This window comes from Notolabrus celidotus, chromosome 18, assembly GCF_009762535.1.
Source record: "Notolabrus celidotus isolate fNotCel1 chromosome 18, fNotCel1.pri, whole genome shotgun sequence".
In the NCBI taxonomy this organism is placed as follows: Eukaryota; Metazoa; Chordata; class Actinopteri; order Labriformes; family Labridae; genus Notolabrus; species Notolabrus celidotus.
Genome location: NC_048289.1, coordinates 9,585,137 through 9,604,054, shown reverse-complemented (window position 1 = coordinate 9,604,054; position 18,918 = coordinate 9,585,137). Strand labels below are relative to the sequence as shown.

At 40.2% G+C, this 18,918-nt stretch overlaps 1 long non-coding RNA gene across 1 annotated transcript; it reads left to right on the top strand.

Annotated features, from left to right (window-relative positions):
- Positions 1-12,588: 12,588 nt before the first annotated feature.
- LOC117830369 lies at positions 12,589-15,913 on the top strand. The gene is made up of 2 exons (XR_004634769.1): positions 12,589-12,637; positions 15,189-15,913. It is a non-coding gene; the product is annotated as an uncharacterized LOC117830369 (long non-coding RNA).
- Positions 15,914-18,918: the final 3,005 nt, after the last annotated feature.

Here is an 18,918-nt window from a genome sequence, read left to right as displayed (position 1 = left end):
TAAGGTTTATTCAAGTGGTTCTCAAAGTGGGGTCCGGGGACTGACAGAGGGTTACAGGGGGTCTGAAGTTAAGAGTAGACTAATTTATATCCACTATAATAACTTCATCTTTAAGGAACACAGCAACAGAATATGATACCTTTGGTCCCGGTTTCAGTCTCACTCTGTAATAAAAATATCTGAAATTATTCTCAGTTGGAGGACTTTGGCACAATTATCGGTTTAGGGTTCCCTTTATTAATATATAAACCTAAATAATAATACAGTTCAACACTGCAAATCAAATACACATTTCTTGCATACACTATACATTCACACATTATGTCCGCGGCACTGTGGCACTGAGCTGAGTCAAACTCCCAGAGATTGTCTTTTCTAATAAATCAGATGGAATGGAAACACTGAAAAGTCATCCAAAGAAAACAGTTTTAACTTGTGTATGACACTAATGTTAGCTTATTTAATGGATAGATTAGCTATCTATATTCCCAGGGCTCTTCCCCAAAGGTCCTGTGCTCCCCTGCTTAAATTTCTTAGCAAGACAAGTTTCTTGTCTTTAGACAATCGATATCCCCACAGGGACTGAACAGATTTCTCTATTTGAACAACATTTGAGACTTTCATGTCACTTCCTTTTATGCAATGCAAAGACAGCAAAGATAACTTGTGGAAATCTCCTATGATAATATTGAAAATAGGACCTTGGAAACAGAATGACACTTTTCAACTAGTTTAATTGCTACTAGTTATAGCTATTAAATCTGCTAGCAACAGGTCTCAACAAAATATGTGTTCTGTCTGAAATCTAAAAGAAAACATTGGCATTTTTCATTTATGCACTCCTGAAACTTTGTAGAAAATATCAGTATAGCCTTGGATTTTTTTAAGTTGTCATTCACACATCCCTCACTGTGCTAAGTTTTCCCTGACAGACAGGGAGGGAGGGTGTCCCAGAAGACGTCTCGATGAAAAAAGATGCTGCAGTCGCCACTTTGTACTCTTTACAAGATATCAAAGATAGCAGAAGACGCAGAATCTGTTGCTATAATGATAGTTTTTGTCTTAAAAATCTGAAACATATTCCCAGGACAATAAAGGAATGAAAAGAACATTTAGCACCTTGGATATGTGCACGAATATCACACTGGTCTGAAGAAACTAATGTCATCACCCTGCCTGATTGTGATAGCGAATTTTCCTGAGTTTACTCACTGTGTTCACACATTGACTTCTTGAGCCAATTTTACAAAGGGGCTGGCAGGAAAAAGTCTGGACACAGATGGACTGAAAAATTTTCTATTTGCTTTTTTTCACAAGGAGCTGACCCTGGAAATTTGGGGAAATTTTCAGGGGTTTGACACATTCAACAGATGTTTAAAGACATCCAGCATTTTGGGGTATTTCTCTTAAGTTGCGTAAAAGAATCCTAAGCATGATACAGGTTTAAAAGATCAGGGCTTAGCAAACAATCATGTCAAAACAACTTGTCATTGTGAAATCAAGAATGTTGGCAGCAAGATGGAGGAGAGAAAGCATGTGGAAGGTAGAGAGCAAGAGGCTCAAGAAGGAGAGGAGGAAGGAGATGTGAAGGGAGGGAGGTGTTGGACTGAAACAAAATTTCACAGACAGAACGTGGGTAAGTCTTTTCAGGAAATTACTTTCACACAGGGCAAAATGCCTGCCAGATATCCTGAAACCATTTCCAACAGCACAGTCCCAAGAAAGTAAACCAATTACCAAAGTAATTTTCAAAGAAATCATTGCTGAGCCACCTGTGAACTGTATCGTAGACATATTTCTTTTGAGACTCAAGACATTTTCAGGTAATGAACAACAGCAGTTTAAAATTATAAGCAATGGTTTGGAAACAGTGCCCCTCCAAATTGTTCAGCAACACTAGAGAGTTATGTGCTCTTATAATGTCTGTAGTTACATAAATTGTTGTGTTTAGGGAAATTTTACTGTGTCGCTGCAACTTGATCCAATAAACATGCATGACTGAAGCTGAGACAGATCTTGAAAACAGTCCTGCTGAGAGACCCATTCCTATTTCTCATTTCTCAGAGTTAAAGTTGGAGAAATAAAAACATCATGAAGCACAGCTTTGTTTCTTTGTGGGTTTGTGTCCACTGTGTATGTGGAGGGCGCTGTGGCGGGCATTTTTCAGGGCGAACAATTTTAAAAAGCACAAATTCTCACTTTCAAACAAAACCATACTTCTTTACATTTTCAGTCCAAGTAATATCCCCCGTGTTGTCACAGCCGTGTGCATTGAAACAGCGACTGAGTACCAGTTAGTAAATCCTCTCGTCTGCGGCATGATCTCCTCCCAAGTGACCGACTGCTTTAGATTAGGCCTCTCCAGCCTTCAGTGGCCCGTCTGCTAATTTGACTCCTAGAATAACAGCAGCTACTGTGTTTTCCAGGAGACTGGAACCAAACGTCTGTCTGGGGAGTCTGCAGTGGACACAGGTGCCGGCTCTCTCTTTCTTCTTCCAGGATCTTGTTGAATTATGTGTTCAGGAGGGACTGTTTTACCATTTAACCTAAAAAAAAATCCCAAATGTCTTGTTTTCATCAAACGTGTTTCCTGAACCAATCTGTGCTCTACGGCTTGTCTGTGAATCCAGCAGCGAGTGTGAGTTAGGGCCATGCTCAAAAAATTGATATGTCACGTACTCCTTGCCAATACGTACATCAATGCACATGTTACAAATCAATATGGCAGCACATGCTGTGATGGCTGTTTTGACACGTTGCCAGTGGTGTGATCCAAAATACAATAAAGTCAATGCATGGCAGTAGGAGCCAAACCACATGATGCAGCACACGTCTCAAATCAAAACAAACGAGTAGTGTACCCGCCTCCAACAAAAATTAAAGCATAGATACAGGAGCCAGCAGGACAGCATTCTGCTGCGACCGACAAACCTATGTCTACACATGAGAAGACATCTTTCTGATCAGCTGCTACACAGGGCCATGTGTGTCATCCCAACAAACACCATGGGAAGCTTTCACCTAACATTAAGCTCTACTTCTCAACAGGCTGTGATCTGTTAGCTGTATGCAGATGTAAAGCAAAAACACTGGACAGTCTATATGAGTTACTATTTGTCTGATAGGGCAACCATCCACTTTCTTGTTCAATGTAAATCTACTCCTGTTGCAGTGCTAAGTTTGTAAAAAGTTCTGAAGTCATTCAAAACCTCATTCTTTAATCGTTTTGAACACTAGATCATTAAGTTAATACTAATAGTAACCCTCTTCTACACACGAAAAACTCAACTCTTGTCTTTTGTAACTAATAAAATATTCGGCTGATGAGGATGGAGAAAGACAGACAGAGTGGGGCGAGGCAAGCAGCTGTGTGTAGAAAGCAGGGGTGTGTGCATGTGTTTGTGGGGGGGCATCGTAATCTAGGGATCTGGGAATTAACTCTTAAAGCTAGGGTTGGTAACTAGCATGAATTTTGAATGTAGCATTTCCTCAGGACTCCGTGTAACCCTAAAATCCTAAAAATCGGTCAGAACTGTCTCTTAAAATCCATTAAATCTAAAAGTTGTCTAGTGTGTGGCCAGCCTAACTGACAAAACAAATCTTCCTTTAACAGGCAGAAACACTGAACAGCACCAGACATCATGGTTGCTTCTTACCAAACTGGGTCAGGAAATTTTCACGTAATTGAGTCATGTGATCATTGGAGGGAAAATGTATGTCAAAGAGCAGACCCAGAAACCTAGATATCTTGCAAATACACACCCTCACATGCACACAAACACCCTCACATGCACACAAACACCCTCAAATGTCCACACACAGCCTACATATCCACTGAATACACAGTCAATGAACACAGCTGATCAAAGGAAAGTCTAGTGGTTATATTGGTCTATGTGAAGTACTCATCTTAGCTCAGATCGTGTACGATTTGTTGACACAAAGGTGAACATACATCACACTTAAATCACTAGTGTGACCTGACCCATGTGATGACAACCAGGAGGTTTTTTCATAGATTTAGTGTCATGAGGAGGACAGTCAAACTCAGTTTGGCAATATTTATGAACATAGTGAGGCCTTCTGCATTAACGTTATAGATCTGGAATAGAACAATTTATTCCAACAGGTTGATGAAGAGCAAGTCCACTAAAACATCACTAACCTGATTAAATATATTGTCTGGAACATTGGAGCCCTGCAGGGTGCGAGACATCTTTTTCTTTGTTTTGTTCAATGATGTCAAATTTCTCAGATTGTTCTGTGGAAGAAGGAGAATTATCATATTTCCTCAGATGTAAAACTAAACTTTAAAAGTCATCCTGTTGAACCTGCTGAATCAGCACTTTGTTTACACTCAACTTGACCACCTGGAGTCAACGAAAAGAGCAAAGCATTTATGGAGAATTTTACTAAAAGTGGTGTGATACCTCCTCCAATCATGCTTTTTGTGGAAGAAGAAAGTTATGTAATTCCCGCCACAAACAAACACCTGATCAGACACCTGATGTTCCCAGGATTTAGTCTTTGAGTATAAGGTCAGATTTATGTTATCTGTACACTACTGAGTAAAAGGTTCAAATTATTTATGTCTTTTTAACCTCCATAAAGGAAATAAAAAGGGCATTGACTTTTATAGCCCAGTCTAAAGAGGAGAAAAAGAGAGTGGTCATGTTTCGTCCACTTTCCAACCAAAGAACCCGACACAGAATGGGTGTAATCCTGATCCATTTGATATACTATGAACCATAAAAGCCTCTGTTGGAATTCCCCACCATTCCTGGTTTTCATTTTCTTAACCCCAACCCTTCTGTTCTCCACCCACACACCACCCCTCACCACCTCCTGCTTCAGTCCGCATCACTCTGCATTCACACACATCGGTTGCATACTGTAGATGTCTCTCTCTGAAACTGGGATGCTACACTGATTAGCTTCCTGACAGAGCTGCTTACACCCACACGCAGAATCAGAAGCGGGGTCCCCTCCTGGAGGGCCCAACAGTCAGTGGAGAGACGTAGCCGCCGCTGTTTGTTTGCACTGTGTCCTAATTTCCGTGAATTATGACCTGACAGGAAGCGTGGAGGGGAGACGAGACAATGGGCTATTGTAAGACCGCACTTTATGTCCATGTGAGGTTAAAACAGGAAAACGCACCAAGATGGGCACATGCACAAACACAGAGTCATAGAGACCCCAGGAAAGATCCTTGTGCTCCCAGCCTTCTTTCTCAACCATGAACACACTTATTCAATCATTGCATCATTTTTACCTCGATCAATCTTTCTTTGAGTAACCCTAAACCTAAACCCTAACCCTGATCTCAATCCAAATCTACACTCAAATATAGTCCAGTTTTCAAGTAGAGAGTAGGAAAACTTTTGAATTTTCACTCTCCATCATTCATCTGTCCTTTAAACAAACACACACACACAGATCTAACCTTGATGCATGCACGGGGTCCACCACACAGCCAAAGTAATGTCACACCATCAGACATGCCTCTTAATTGGTGCCCCTGCAAATTCTGAGGAGCTTCTTCAGGGTGAGAAACCAGCATGTATTCTAAAAGCTCCGTACGTTTCCATGTCATGATTCTGCTTTACCTCACGTCTGTGCAAAATTCATAGCTGAAGCGCCACAGAGTCATAAATCCACTCACAAAACTGTACATGGAAACACACGTGTTGGGAGGGGCACATAGGAATGTACAAGTATGCATATCAGTGTTCAGTGTACACAGTGGTAACACAAACAAACAGAATACACAGCAAATTTGAAGGAATAAGGTGTTTTAAAGTTTAAAGATGTTTATTGACTTACATTTTAACAAGGTTTATCTCCTGGTAGCTCGGGTTAAAAACAGGAAATTTGTCTTACAGTATTGAAGCAGAATAGCTTCATCCATGAAAATTCGCAGCAGAATAAAGGCCTTGAAACAGGTGAACAGGGCTGTAAGGGTTGTTGTCACTCAACTTTTAAATAATCATTTTACTTTCATTCAAAAAAATGTTGAACTGTCCTTAACCAAAGCTAACACAGCGTCCACGAGGGCATCCATCATATGACATCATAGTGCATATGTACTGTCTAACCATTCATCAATCCAGCTCAAATACATGTATTATATTCTTTGGTTTCACTTTAAGCTCATGTGAGGAACCTGTGGTTTGTTTGGATTTTGGTGCCCCCTGTGGTGGACAGAATAGCACGTCTCTATTTGTTGGTCTTGTCTTACACATGTCAAGGTTGTGTTTTGACTAAAAAGTATCCTTTTACGGTCAAAATTATCACTCAACGTGATTCTCTGCAGGAGGATAAGAGAAAATAAAGACTGTTTTGGTAAGGTGATATTTTCACTTATCCCACTGCAGCAGTTACATGCAGAGTTCTTATATCAACATGTTTTCACTTTTTAGATTTTAATTTTAATAAGTCTACAAGGCAAAGGTTTTATTTGTAAAGCTGTCATGAGTTTATCTTTACTTTTGTTTTTTCCTGGTATTTCATGCCTTGATTTCTCCCCGTCTGTGTTCTGTATTAGTTATCCTATGTCTTCTTGTGTTTATTGATCCATGTCTTGTGTTGTATTACCTTGTGTGTATCTTCTTGTGTTTCTTAGTCTAGTCTTGTGTTTCCTGTTTTATTTTGTAGTTGTTGATCCCTGTGTTTCCAGTTTAGTTTTACTTCCTGCCCTTGTGTTTCCCTCTTTTTTGTTTACCCTCATTAGTTTCACCTCAGTTTCTTTCATTCTCCTGTCCTGTGTTGGATCATTGCACGTCTTCTTTGTGTTCTGTGTCTTTCTCCCAGTGTTCCCTTGTGTTTCCAGGGTTTTAATTTGGGATTTAGTTTCTTGGACATTTTAGTAAGTTTTGTTTTTACCTTTTGTTCATTTGTTATTAAAACTTATTTTTTCTGCACATGGGTCCTCCTCCATTTTCCCCATTGTGACAAAAGCATCATTAATATGTAGATCATATCAAAATGCTTCAAAGAATCAACAACACTACACTTCTAAAATTAAGAGCCGTAAAAGAAATATGACATTAAAGGGATAGTTCTTTTTTTTAGGTGGAGTTTTTTAAGAGACGTCTCAGTGTATTACCCACAGAGCATCTCATACAGCTTGGCTCCTTTCTTGTAAACCCTTTTATTTCTACCAACTTGTTTGGGTCATTATAAGAAGGTCTAACCCAGACATTAATGATAGTGTAGATTTGCACTCTATTTCCATTTTTTTCAGCGCATTACTTTAGCATCAGAAGACCACTTTGTTTTTGCACCATTCACAAATATGACACACACGCCTACATCACACTCATCAGCTGTTTGAGTCTGGGGGACTTAAAAAGAGACAAAATCACAACAAAGAATGTGTGATTCTAAAAGTGAAGATGACAGGCTGGGAGAAACTTCAGTTTTTTCATTGCACGAATAGTCAGCCCATGGTCTGCACAGTAAGTGTACCTCATCAAAACACACTGTGTTAGCTGGTGAAGGAAGACTGAGCTGAAATACACTCCGCAGACATTACTTATAACCAGATAATGTACAGCATTTGTTGCATATAATTATGTCAAACTAAGAGACATACATATCAAAACTCATAATGCATCAGTGCACAAAGCAAAAGTCAAGTTGACTTGAACATCATTGACTGGATCTGCTGGCACTGCACTGCATATAAAGGACTGTGGGAAAAGGGCTAAAACAAAGTGGCTTGTTAGAGGTAATGAGCAATTACTGATCAGCAATTCATTCTACAGACCTAGCAGTGATAGAGTCTTACAGATTCACAGTCTGGTTTTTATTCATGTTAATGGATTCTGTAAAGCAAACCACCCCAGACTTTCTTACCAAGAATAAAGGCTCCCAGTTTGCTCCATCTGTGTCCCGAGCCTCTGGAAACCCCACGCAGGACTGCAGTGGAAGTGAAACACACCCACGGTCTTTAAATCCAACATTCAACAGAGAAAGAAAGAAATGTGATGTTACACAAAAGTAAGACATTCAAATTAAAAGTATGTTTAAATGGAAATTCAGGAAAAGGGTAAATAAATATTGATTAAATTTAAAGAACTCTATAAAAGTAGATAAGAAGGGATTGAACAGTTACATCCGGAGACTACATCCCGCAAATAGCTTCAAGCCTTGTTTTCAAACCACATTGAACTGATTGATACAACATTTCCCTGTGAAAGAGAAAAAATAAGCTGTGCCTCAGCCTTTGACCTCGGCCATATCACCTTTGAGGTCAAGTGGGAGAGCCGAGCTCTGAGGCTGAATGATGTATGTCTTCACACAGGCTGTCAAAAGACTCAAAGGAAGAGAAATATGGAGAGGAAGGGCGGCTATATACAGACAGGAGGTATGTGGCAGAGCAGTGCTGTTTTCTACTCTGTGTGTGTGTGTGTGTGTGTGTGTGTGTGTGTGTGTGTGTGTGTGTGTGTGTGTGTGTGTGTGTGTGTGTGTGTGTTTGTGTGTGTGTGTCTGTCTGTCTGTCTGTCTGTCTGTCTGTCTGTGTATGTTTGTGTGTGTGTGCGTGCGTGCATGTGTGTGTGTGTGCGCAGATTCTCTTGACAAAGCATGTGAATATGAAGGTGACAGAGACTCTTATATAAACCGTACTATGTGTTTACTTAGTTAATCCATTGGTTGGTATTGTCCAAGGCCCCTATACAGAAAGGGTCAGAGTAAGTGTGTGTGCGTGTGTATGTGTGTGTACAATGTGTGTGTGTTTGTCACTAAGGAATGTGGATGTCCGACCTTTGCGTTCTTTGCATATGGATGATTGACCTGTGTGCTGGCCCATGTGTGCTGGCTTCTCTCACACACTATCACACACACACTATCACACACACACTATCACACACTCACACACACACACACACACACACACACACACACACACACACATGAACTCTCATGCACAGTTAGCATGAAAACAAATCCAGTCACCCTAACTTAAACCATGTATTACATGCATTAGAGTGTTTCGTGTTGACACATCAGTCAACGTGTGTGTGGTGATCTGAGCCGGTCTGTGTCGGGTGGTGTTGTCAGTGTGAGCTCCCTTGTCTCACAGTAATTAGTTCTCACTGTGTTTGACTCAGTGGAATCTAAATAACAGTGTTACTGTAGCAGGGATAACTTTCTACGTGTGAAAATAGCAGTGTGTGTGTGTGTGTGTGTGTGTGTGTGTGTGTGTGTGTGTGTGTGTGTGTGTGTGTGTGTGTGTGTGTGTGTGTGTGTGTGTGATTGGTGAGTCTGCTGCTGGAAGTTTCTATTTCTGTGAGGAAAACAGGTTTAAGAGTAGGGTTTGCTGTAAATGATCATGACAGTGACATAGCTGGTGATTTACATTGCTCTGAGTTTCTGCTTTGAAAAGAATCACAGGACAGGAATGTCCTCACATCAACAAGGTAGAGAGGTCTGTGGATGACCTGCACACAAACGATTTAATGACTGTTTTGGCCTCTATAAGTGACACATTTTTGGAGCTTATAGTGCAACTAACAGTTTGAGATAAAGCACTTCTAGCCAAGGCTTTTATTTTGCTCTGCCATAGTTTACGTGTCAACTAGTGACATACAAACAAGCAGCAACATCTGGTCCTGAGATATGAAGCTAATGAATAACTGCAGATCCCAGAGTGTCCATTAAAGGCTGGCACCAAATGCACCAGAAGCCAATTACACACCCATTCAAAAAAGTTAATTTTTACAGCAACAATAATCATGTTTACAGTCTGGTACAAAATATAAAATAATTGTCTGAATAGCTTTGTACACACGGTACGGTGGTGGATTAACTACACAGTTAGTGTTAAAAACATAGTGGTACACATTCCCTTTATGTAATATGACTCAATCAGCAACGAATCTCAGGTCCAAGCTATGATAGCTAAGCTAGCACGCCTGCCAGGCTATGCACATATTTGAATATATGCACACTCACAGTTAAAGATAAAAGCATTAACATATGCACACACCAAACTGTGATTAGGTTAACTATTGGCTAAGAAGGAAAGTGTGTAAAAACAAGTCTTAAGATGGGATTCAAACTCAGAAACGGTTTCTGGCACAGTTAACAGACCTAATGCAGCTGATCTAAGAAGTCCTCTTGGGCAGTAAGGAGCCAAAGCTCTTTTATATATTCACATGCGAGGCCATGTGAAGCATGTGAGTATGAGAGTTTAGACCTACAGTAACTGGATTAACAATATTCGTAGTATATTTGATTTATTATTTAATTTAGAGCATTAAGTATAGCAGCCATAATTGAGAAGAGTTGAATCCAGGAAATAAACAAAGGCAAAGTCAAACTTCCATCACACTTCATGTTTATTTGTATATTTCTAGGGCTTTCCCTAGAGAGCCGCTATATGGGCATGCAACTCATCCATCCGTCCGTCCGTCCGTCCATCCATCCATCCATCCATCCATCCATCCATCCATCTATCCATCCATCCATTGTCTTCACCCCTTATCCCACTTGAGGTCACGGCGGGCTGGAGCTTACCCCAGCTGTCATTGGACGAGAGGCGAGGTACACCCTGGACATGTTACTTGTCCATCACAGGGCTAACCCCAGATCAAGTTTTTTAATTGAACATATTTTCATCATTCTACTCTCATTACTCAAGGTGCCATTAGCACCACCCATATAGATGTGGAACAGACTGGATGAAGAGCAACTGTAGAGTCATGAGAATGTCCTGAGAAACATTTAAAGGAGCTACTGATGTGTATAATTTCACAATTACAGCTGGTTAATTAGTTTAGCTTAAATTTCAATTAAGTACATTGAGTTAATATTTCAACATTATTTGTGGTTTAAAACTCTTCTGAACTACATATGTACTTGCAATCTTTATTTGTTTTTTTTTTTGTTTTTAGTGGACACATTTTTTAGGTTTAAAGCCAAATAAAGAAAGCAGCATCAATCAGAGACTGAAAGAGGAGGTACAGTTTGACCTCTACCCTGAGAGATAGATAGTGTGAGTGTGATGACTTCAGCAGTAAAGGGTGACGATGATGTTTCTTCCTATAACCATCCATCCTAACTCCCTTTTATTTTTTCTGACTTCTTCTTTTTTATCCTCATCTTTTCCCTGCTCTGCTGCTTTGATTGCCTGTCTCCTCATGGCCTGATGCCCAGCCACCACTGGGTAGCATTCCTCACCCTGAGCCAACAGGGAGGAGAGAGATCAGAGGGAGGAGGGGGGAGAAAGGAGAAGGACAAATGGAAGGAATGAGAGTGAGAGAGAGAACCACAGCAGGGCTCCTTATATAGAGAGTGATGTTATATATCTGTGACCTCGCTGAGGGGGCAAGGAGCAATTTTTTACTCAAAATTGTTTGTTACTCTGTTGCTTTTCCACTCTGCCCACTGGTCATAAACTCTCCTCTTCAGCCTTTCTGTTTATAGTCACATCCTGTCACTCTTTAACGGCCACTTACTCGTTACAGCACTTTTACTCAGGCCGCAAGATACCCACACAGTTTGACCACACAGGGGTCCACTAAAATACACACAGCTTACAAACACACACAGCCCAGCTTTCTCTTTTTCACAGTGGGGAAAGAAATCCTATATCTTGAATGTAAGTTATGATACCTGTGCTGCTGCTGAGGTGCAAAAATAAAAGATTTGCTGAGAAAGCAGAACGGGCTCCACCCTGCTCCTCAGCTCTTATTTTTTCCGAGCACTTCAGTTCATGTGTGTGTGTGTGTGTGTGTGTATGTGACTTTTCAGGCCTGTAGGAGCATGTGTGTGCAGGCAATACGAGGGATTTGTGTTTGAGTGTGTGGCATCTCCTCTGCTCAGTGTGGGCAGATGAAGCGCTCAGACTGTGGGTACAGAGGGACGGATAAAGTTCGGTTAAGCCTCCAACTGAAGCCACACTGGAACAGAAAAGCCACGCATGCAGTCATTTCTCTTTCAATCTATCCCTATCCCTCATTTTACTATCATCTCTCACTTTCTTTTTCTATGTGTAGTTGACTAGTTTAACTAATTAAACCAATTAACAAAATGTTATATTTCATCTGCATTCATTTTTCTAAGCCTGCCTTAAATCAATATAGTCAACTTAGACACAAGCTAGGGGTCATATGTACTTCTTCTCTACATGGAGGTACATGTGAGGACTAAGCGGCAACCTCTAGTCTAATGATATGAGTCCAATGCAGAAGTGCTAAAAACTGCAGTTCATCGAGGATCCACTTGAGGCTGGCTCCGGAGGTACCAGAAACCACATACACACCAATTCAAAAAAGCCGATCTTTACAGCAGAAATAAACATGTTTACAGCCTGGTACAAAAGACGAGTGTAGTCTGGATAGCTCATTTCTTGATCTGCACACAGATCAGGAAATGAGGGGGTGAATTTTTTTCTAACGTGGCAATTTCGAAGATATTGAGATTACGAGTTTTCCAATGAGAGGCACAGCTGACTTGATTGACTGGCGGGAACATTGGAGCTGTTGGCAAAGAGGCTCAAAGCCCGCCTCTTTACGTCACACTGGCTCGACAGCAGCAATATGGCTCCCACCGACGATTGGCCTCAAAACAGCGCTTCAGAAACAGATGGGTGACGTCACGGATACTACGTCCATTATTCATACAGTCGATGGTGAGGACTGAGGAGGATAGTGAACATGAAAATTATACAGTTTGATAACAACAAGAAACAGCTAGCTAGGCTCTGTCAAAAGCTAAAAAAAATCTGCTTACCAGGAACTCTACAGCTCTATAATAGACACATGAACTAATACGAGATACATTTTTTTGAGAAACATTTGTTGGGTGAAAACTGTATATTTAACTGAATTTTAATATCTTTGGAAAGAGCTTGGCTAGTTACGAAATGTTCCACTCTTTATGCTAAGTTAAGCTAGCTAGCTGACAGCGGTATGTTCATATTTAGCATTATTCATCATCTTTTCCTAAAGTCTGCTCACTAGGAGATCTACAGCTATGTAAATTCCACATAATTAATTTGACATATATATTATTTGAGAATCATTTGTTTTTTCACTGTCTGCTAGGTATTGTTTGATACTCTGAATGAAATGTCTTTGGCTAGTGCTAGAACAGCTGATCCTCTGTTTTCTGTCTTTATGCTAAATTAAGCTAACCAGCTGAGGATGGTAGGCAGTGGCGTGTCCAGAGGGGTGGCCAAGGGTGGCACTGGCACCCCTTGAAATCCAATTGGCCACCCCAGGGGCCACCCCAAAATCCTAAACTATGATTGTCTGTTTGCCTTGTCAGAGGTGGGGTTTCTGTTGAAATCTATAATTTAGGATGAGTTAAAAGGCTGACAGTAGATTTATTTATTAGTGCCCTCAAATGTGACTTTGAAAAAACATATTTTGTAAGGCCATAAAGAATTAAGTCAAAAGGAATAAAACAACTGTTTAATATTTTAATGAAAGTATGTTGTGAAGACAGAAAGGGTAAATGTTATTTATCTGTAAATGCACTGGCCACCCATGCCTATGTGAGAGCCTCAGTTGGGCCACCCCGGTCAAAAAGTTCTGGACACGCCCCTGATGGTAGGCCATATTTTATATAATTCGTTTTGTGTTCTACAGACAGGAGGAAGGTACAAGCCTGCCCATAGCAAGAACATAACTTTGTTTTTTTAAAAATGGCAACCTATTTCTTTGATAATGTTAAACAACACATAAATCACTGGGGAACTTTATTTGGTGTTTGGTAGACTCAAAGCATCTTTCATTGGTGTTTCTTGAAAGTCTTTTAGTACACTTTTATTTTCTTAATATCCAAATGTAATTGTTTAATCAAAAGCATCAATGAAGACACTCTAATCCAGTTTAATTGGCACAGACTGTAGAGCTAAAGCATGTGTTTGAAGTCAGTAAAAAGACAGTAATTAACGAAAGAGTTATGAAATTATGGCTGACATTTCTTTTATTCCTCCAACAACATTCATGCATTTATAAAAAGCAGCAAGACGGTCCCTGTGGTGGTTTGTGCTTAAAATCCCTGTGTGGAACGCATCACACACAATCCCCCCTTCGCCCCCTTTATTTGTCACAGTCATGACCGAGAGCCCACAACTGTCCCAGAGGAGCTGTTCAGTGGAAGAGTGGGGTTTTACAGGCCAGACAATGCATGCTCCTCTGTGAAAACAAAAGAGGATAGAATACAAAACTGAGGAACTGAAAGCTAACAGACAGGCTTCACTTTGCTCAAACACTTTAGAAACTTTTGTCAAGTTTTTGTAACAAATAGCAGGAAGACAGAATAGTTATCCAAAATTAGATGGACTGTTATCACTAAAAGCATCTCAACAAAAGTGCAGGTGTAATGTTTTGTGTGTTGCAGGATTCTTGTGTAATGAAGGGTACCATCTGTACACTTAGTACTTAAAAGACTAAGAGACGTGTGGTGGGTGGTCATTTTATCCCGACAGTTTGTAATGGATTCATGCAGAACTGAAGCACAAACATGCCATTGCAAGTCAATCATTTCACCCACTCCAAGTCACTGAGTTCAAACACAGAGAGGATTGTCTTCAGTTTAACTGTTTGAGATTGCTTTCCAGCTTCTCTTTGGCAGGCTAGTAGACGCTCATGTCCATTTCCCACAGTGCCTATTAGTCTGATGGAAACTGAGTCCAGTGAGAGATCATCAGTTGGCTATGTACAAGCTGTCTGAAACTCTGAATTAGTCCAACCAAAGATATCTGGAAGTATTTACAAAGTTGTATAATTAGATCAGTGGCTTTGGGCTGCAGTGGAAATATTCGCAGGATAATGTAATGACAGAGAAAGAGGAGAAGAGACCAGACCAGAGGAACATGGGCTCAGAGTAGACCCGAGCAAGCTAATATCACATATTTTAAGATAATAAGAGATGGAAAGACATTTTTTGAACCCCCATCAGGGTCTCCCTTCACACGCCTCCTCCAGAAAGTGATTAATTTAGATTTCAGGAATGTGTGTTCTCTTGTTTAGTCTTCAGCAGCTCTGGGTTGTAACCCTTGACCTGACCAGATCAGCAGCACACCTCTGAAAACCATCAGACTTCTGCTTATCTAAACTTTACATTATACAAGTACCAGGAGCAGCCGCCTAATCATCAAGACTTCAATCCATCCTCTCCTCCTGCAGAAGCCAAACTTACTCTAACAGGAGTTTTTTCTTTTTCTTTTTCAGACTCAAACAGGCCGGACAGGCATTTCCTGTGGGTGGGACCTGAGAGCAGAGACATTCTTGGGCCAGGCACCTCCACTTCCTGTCTCTGTTAACGTTGCAGTGAAAGACACACTGTCTGGACCTGCTGTTACTTTACACTTTACTTGAAGCTGTTTTCCATCTGTAGATCAAATTCCCATTCAAGGTTTACTAATGCTGCATGTAAATAAAAGTGAGACGCTAAAGTCAAAGAGCCCAGATAAAGGAGGGAAAATAACCTGTGAACAAATGTTGTTATTATGTTAGACAAAGAGATATTTCAGCTCAGAAAAATACTTTGGGATATGGAACCATGTATTGATATAATGACAGAGGATTTCCTTTGAAAAATAGACTACTGTCTGTGTAAAATACCAATACTGCTAACACTGAAATTCTCCAATTTTGCCCGCCAAAGCTGACAGAGTATGAGGACATAGTTGAATAAATATTTGTTAATGGAAGAGGTGACTCCCTTCCATTAACTTTCCACATCCTAGTTCAGCAGCATATGCCTGTAGTTCTGCTGAAGGTCACTGATTGCTAGATTGGTGACTAGGTCCCCTCAGTGAACAGTCCCTAGTATGTTCAATTCAATTCCACTCAATTCAATTCAAAAAACTTTATTTGTCCCCGGTTGGCAATTTATGTAACTGTTCATTTGTTTAATGACAACTTATATGAATAAAAATAAAATAATTCATAAAGGAATGTCATCTTTCGCCCATTGTGCATCAATATTATGGTTGTTTGGAGCCACTGTGCTAATATAAAAGCAATTTAGCTTAAGCCGGTGGCTAGCCCGTTGGCCTACAACCACAGCCAGAGTAATCAATAGCAAATAGAATGTCCCACATAACATCCTTGCTCTTAGCTCAGTGTCTATACCAATCATACATATACCAATTAAGGTGGCTGACTCAACATTATAGCACCAGGGTAGCAGTTTAAAGTAATTCCTCACAGGGAAAGTATCTGTGACACAGGCAGGGCCGGCTGTGGCATAGGCAGTATAGGAAATTGCTAAGGGCGCTGGCCGACCATAGGGGGCGCTTCTAAATGAGTGTGGAAGAAAATTTGAAGATAATAGGGAAAAAAACATAGTTTTATCTAATTTAATTTTGAATTAAATTGCGGTGTGATGCCAGTAAACATTTAAAAGCTTATGATTCACTTTTGGTTTTTAAAAATAATGGTATGCAAAGCAGTTTTGAAGTCTGTAAGTGTTCATGATTTACTTGTTTTCATTTTGTTTTTGTTTGTTTCTTTACATGTTGGAAGCTGTTAGCTTAATTAGATAGAAAATGTAGGCTAGGCTTAAATCAATATTTTTCTTCTGCCTTTTCGTTCATCACTTAGTACATTATTGCTGCTATGTTGAAAGTGTCTGTACTGTGAAAATGATTGTGTTATACGACTGAATAAATTCTGCTACTACTACATTATGTATTTGGAAATTATATTTTTTCCCCTGCTAAATATCAGTGTTGTTATCTTCTTATTGTTTTTTGGAGGTAATTTTTATTTTACAACAAAGGAAACTTGTTAAACATAAAGCTGGATGTCAGTTGTCTTAAAGTGATGTGATTGTTGGTGGAGTTGGTTACAATCCAAGGGGCACCAGCTACATCTTGCCTCGGGCACCAAGTCGGTTAGGGCAGGCTCTGTACGCAGGGTTGTGTTCTATTTGCTATCAATTACTCTGACCGGCAACAATGGCCAGGCTATTAGGCTAGCCACAAGCTAAGGATAAATTACTTTAATGTCATCCAAGGATCAAAGAAACATATTTTCAATAAACATGACAGGCAAGATGTAAGAGAAAAAATGAAAAATGTAAATCACTTTATTACATTTATTTTGTCAATAAAGACTTCACTTTGTTCAGTTGCATACTGATGGGACACTACTGAGGAAACCGGCAGATGTTGATTTAGGTGCTGCTGGGGAAAAAAAAAAAAAAAAAGAGAGCCCTATCTTCTAGAGATTTTCTTTGGACAATAAGGGACATCTGATAATAAAAGAACAGTGTTATTCATGTCAGCGTGTCCCTACTTGTTTTTAAATGACTTCCTTAATCTTTTTTACTTCATTAAAAAAATAAATTCTAAATGAAAACCGCAAGCGAATATGTGCGGGCCCTCATTCAAGCACCACCTGATGTGCGATACCACCTGATGTGCGCTACCACCTGATGTGCGCTACCACCTGACGTGCGCGACCGCCTGATGTGCGCGACTGCCTGATGTACGCCACCGCCTGATGTAAGCCACAGCCTGATGTGCTGCAGGTGTTGCTGTGCTGCCTAGGCTGAAACTGTGAGCATACTCATGCAGTTATGAGCATAGTGTACATTGCAGTACTGCCTGCCACCAGTAGGTGCTGCTGTGTCTTTAATTATGTTCTGAAGAATTGTTCATCACAGATCATTACAGAAAGAGTTGGGATCACAAGCATGTTAAAAACATGTTCTGAGAGTAAATACCGCTTGTGTCCAATAGGTGGAGCTATTCATATGACAAACATGTGTATATAGATGAGTTCAGGCTGGGTCCACGATGAAACATGTCAAATTTGGAAGAGATCAGGTGTTGTATATAAATGTCAATACCATGTATTTCCTGTGGGTGGCGCTATGGCTGTAGTAGATAAATGAGTCCATAGGTGTATTGAGGGATGGACCCTGATCATGTGTATGTAAGTTCAAACAGATTGATCACTGTATGAAGGAGCAAAAAGTATTTCCTGTTTCATGGCGAGACATCAGAGTTTGAGGCGTCGCCACGCCCACATTGACAAATGTTCATCTCCAGTGTGACAACAACATTGTGAGCGAAGCAGGAGTTCATTGGATAAAAACTTTAGAACATGTCATTTTCTATATGATATTGTTGAATATTTGCCTATAGAGGCATTCAGGCTGGGGCACTTCTCATGCATGACTGGCCTGAGCCTGATCCATTATTGCATATGAAAGATATTACTGTTTAGAGTTTACCAAAATGTCCTCCAAATGTAGCGAGGTGCCACGCCCACACCGATTGACTTAGAGAAATTCTGTCTGATAACTTTTGATCGTCAATGTGTCTACTTCAAAATGTGTGTGGTTGGGAGTTGATCGGACCAAAATTGTAGAAGTCATTTACATAAATATGTACCCTTGCGAATCGGGTCAAATCAAAATGGCCGACTTCCTGTTGGGATTTCATCACGACGCCAAGAGGATTTTTTGTAGGTCTTGGCATGATACCTATCCAAAAAAAATGTCATGCATGTATGTTGAACTGTATTATGGGGCTGGCCTTTCGAAATTTTCAACTTCAAGGGGCGCTGTTTAGCCATTATGGGGATTTTTTTCACGGGACCACCAAAATATCAAACTTTTCGCCAGGCCTGGTGCATGTGCAACTTTTGGGGACTTTTAAACTGCCTTAAGGTAAGCAAATTTGGGATTCGAATGTCAGGGGAAAGAAAGAAAGAAAGAAAGAAAGAAAGAAAGAAAGAAAGAAAGAAAGAAAGAAAGAAAAAGAAAAGGGAAAGAAAGAAAGAAAGAAAGAAAGAAAGAAAGAAAGAAAGAAAAGAAAGAAAGAAAGAAAGAAAGGAAGGAAGAAAGAAAGAAAGAAACAAACAAACAAACAAACAAACAAACAAACAAAGAAGAAAAAGAATAATCCCTCGGGTTTCAAAAGGGCCTTCGCCGACCTTGTCGGTG